The sequence below is a fragment of the Hibiscus syriacus genome, unplaced genomic scaffold, assembly GCF_006381635.1.
Source record: "Hibiscus syriacus cultivar Baekdansim isolate YM2019G1 unplaced genomic scaffold, ASM638163v2 tig00111254_pilon, whole genome shotgun sequence".
In the NCBI taxonomy this organism is placed as follows: domain Eukaryota; kingdom Viridiplantae; phylum Streptophyta; class Magnoliopsida; order Malvales; family Malvaceae; genus Hibiscus; species Hibiscus syriacus.
Window position 1 is genome coordinate 1,102,502 of NW_024063037.1, and position 3,713 is coordinate 1,106,214.

General features: G+C 38.8%; 1 pseudogene; it reads right to left on the reverse strand.

The window, feature by feature from the left end:
• Nucleotides 1-2,167: 2,167 nt before the first annotated feature.
• LOC120157417 lies at nt 2,168-3,510 on the reverse strand (annotated as a pseudogene).
• Nucleotides 3,511-3,713: the final 203 nt, after the last annotated feature.

The following is a 3,713-nucleotide window of genomic DNA, read 5'->3' on the forward strand; positions in this document are numbered from 1 at the left end:
TCTTTAAACAATTTAAACCCCCTTTTTATCTTTAGAATTATCTTTATTTATTATTTTATTATTATTTCTCCCTTTTTATAATTATTTATTTTATTTTATTCTATCTTCACATTTTTATCTGAAATTATATCTTCTAAATCAATAAAGAGTTTCACTAAATCAGAACACCACAGTCCATGTGGATCGACCCTGCTTCTCTATACTACTTTTTTTCTATTTATTAAGAAGCCGGAATTTTGATAATAAAACGACGGTTATCATTCTTCTCTTGTAATTCCCAAAGAATGGAGCTTACGTCAAGTCAATGTCAATAATGCATTTCTAATAGTGTGTCTTTAATGAAGATGTTTTTATGGTACAACCACCTAGGTTCGAAAAAATTGCTGCCAATGACACACAGTTAGTTTGCAAATTGAAAAAAAAATGTATGGCTTAAGACATGCTCCAAGGATGTGGTTTTCTAAACTTTAAAACTTTTCTCTTGCTGGTGGCTTTACATGGTCAATTGTTGATTCGTCTCTCTTTGTTCGGTATGCTAATAATATACGCGTGTATGTGTTTATTTATGTTGATAACATTATAATTGCGTAGAGTCTGTTGATGTCATTGAAGAAGTTGTTAGGATGCCAGGACAAAGGTTCTCTCTCAAGGACCTTGGTAAGTTAAATTTCTTCTTGGGGCTTGAAGTTGAACGCAACAGTGATCTTGTTATTACGGCAGTGCAAGTTTATCAAAGAACTACTTGTAAAACTAACATATGTGAAGCCAATCCCGCTTCAACACCTATGGTGACTAACCCCAAGTTGAATCGAGATGGTGGACATCCTCTAGAAGATCCTTATATGTATAGGAGTGTTATCGGTGCACTTCTATACTTGAGCTATACTCGATCGGATATTGCTTTCAGCGTCAATAGGGTTGCTCAGTATATGCAACAACTGAGGGAGGAGCACTGGTTGACAGTCAAGTATATTTTGCAGTATCTATGTGGTGCTATAAATCACGATCCATGCCTTGAGGCATCAGAAGGATCTACAGACATTGTTGTTTTTGCTGACGTCGTTGGGCTAGCAAAACTGATGATACGCTGTCGTTATAGGAATTGTGTGTTTTTTTGGGGGGGAAATATTGTGTCGTGGTGTTCCCGATGACAAAGTTAGTGTCCATATCAACCCGGGGTGGAATATCAGAGTGTTGTCCATGGTGCATCAAAGGTCGTTTGGTTAATATCGTTGCCGAAAAATTTGGTGCATCAAAGGTCGTTTGGTTAATATCGTTGCCGAAAAATTTGAGCATTGAACGTGGTACAGTGCCAATGATTTGGTGTGATAACACTAGTGTTGTTGACGTAAGTGCAAATTCTATCTTCATACCCAATCTAAGCATGTGAAATTGGATGTTCGTTTTGTGCGTGAAGAGGTGACTGATGGATCACATCGTGTAAACTAGTCCTGCCGATAACTAAGTGCCTGACTGTTGAGAAAAGGGTTAACCAGAAGAATATAGACTTGTATATTGAAATCATAATACTAGAAAATATATTTCATTAAGCGTGAGTTACACATCACCTAGCCTTAGCTTCTTATAGTAGGTTCATAACAAACTTTAACAAACTATTGCTTCTAGAATAGTTTCCTAACAGCCTTGACACTTTGCACGTGGATAGCACCCTCAGTTTCCTTATGTATCTCAATATTCTCCCCCTTCTTCTTCTTCTTTTCTGACCATGAAAATACTTGCACTCCAATCTTTCCACAAATCACTTCAAATGCTGCTTGATGAAAAAAACTAATTACAACTAATTTCTAACATTCAACCTTCTTGATGAAAAGATGAGCAATTAAATCGAAAGTGCTTATGCTTCCTCCCGTTCACTTGAATCGAAAGTGCCGATGCTTTATTTCGTTCTTGAATCGAAAGTGTCGATGCTTCCTTCCGTTCACTTGAATCGAAAGTGCCGATGCTTCATTTCATTCTTCTTGAATCGAAAGTGTCGATGCTTCCGTTCACTTGAATCGAAAGTGCCGATGCTTCCTTTCGTTGTTCTTATTCACCTTCATTTCTTTCCTCTTTATCCTCTTTTACAAGGTTCCTTGACGTTTTTTTTAGTGAATATACTAATCTAATTGCAATATCAAATTAAGAGGAAATCAAAAGAAGAATATATTTAAGAACTGGTAAATTTGGTAACCGCTTTGGTTCCCTCAGAGACCATGGTTTAGCCAATTCACCACGAAAAACCAGTCTAACCGCCATCTGGATCACCCTCGACGTAATCATTGGCTTCTTGTTATACCTAGCCAATCTCGAAGCCTGATGTGCTAGTTTCTCAAAGATATCGTTGATGAAACTGTTCATAATCCCCATGACTTTGCTCGAGATCCCGATGTCCGGATGAACTTGTTTCAAAGCCTTGAAGATGTAGATCTTGTAAGTCTCGGTGCTCTTCTTGATCTTCTTCTTCTTCTTTTCCCCGCTGTCCTTTGAGATCTTTTTCTTAACCTTCGGTCTCTTCTCTGTCGACGCCGGAGATTTCTCCGCTACAGGCTTTGTCTCGGCTTCAGTGCCATGTTTTGCGGGAAAGAAAACAGCGACTTAGGAGATGATGGCAAAGTTCGTGAGTGTTGAGAAAGAGCAAATTGAGGGAATCAGCGGTAGAAACGGAAGCCGACGGAAACAAAGGAGGAGGATGAACTCCATGCAGCGGACGAAAAATAAAGTCAGGACGTTTGCCGAATGATACCATGTGAGAAAGGTGCTATTATATCAAAACAATTACTGCATTTTCATTGACAAACCAGTGAAGAATTACATGGTTTATATAGCACTTGGTTGTTGAACCAAGAAGCAAACTTCCTAACATACTTTGACTAATATAACCGTGTAACAACAGCCTAACACCTATGGTTCTGATTGTCTGCAATCCAGCATACACCATCAACTATGAGCTTAACTACAAGCTTCTTGAATCTTTTCCATGCACACCATGCAGCATACCCTGGAGCTCGAGCAATGTTAGAGTATGATCATTGATGTTCACTAACTCATTATGCTAATATTCCCTCTACTTCTTCTTGTTTTGTTCTTCTAACCTTGAACACACTATTACAGCAAGCTCTAAAAACTAATTAAACTAATTTTTAACATTCAACCTTCTTGATGAAAAGATGAACATCCGAAACAAAGTGTGATACATCTTTCAGTTCGATTTGAATCGGAAGTGTCGATGCTTCTTCCGTTCGATTTGAATCGGAAGTTTCTATGCCTCCTTCCGTTCGATGTGAATCATCTCTTCCGGTGTAAGAGAAGGTTTATGTGCCTCAGCATTTTTATTAACAGATACCTTGGGTATCTCATCTATGTTGGACCAGCTTCATGCTTAACTACCCAGTTCACGACAGCCTCAAGACTTGTGTTACAGAAAAGTGGAGAGTACGTATTGCTTGTGCGTAGGGAAACCCATCGCTTCCAGTTCTTCAAGTAGTTTTTGTCAACCTCTGGCATAACCATCTCTTCAGACTGGCTGGTGCTACCTACATCAACAGCTCTTCTGAGTTCATTGCTACCTTTGGGACCTCCAAACTGATTGGTTTTGCTGCCTCCAAAGTCTTATCTACAAACTCGGTATGCCCTGTTCGTTTTGTATCCAAATCGCTTTCTATTTTGGATCGGCATGGTTTGCCACAAGCGGAGCAAACAAGATTGAGAACCTT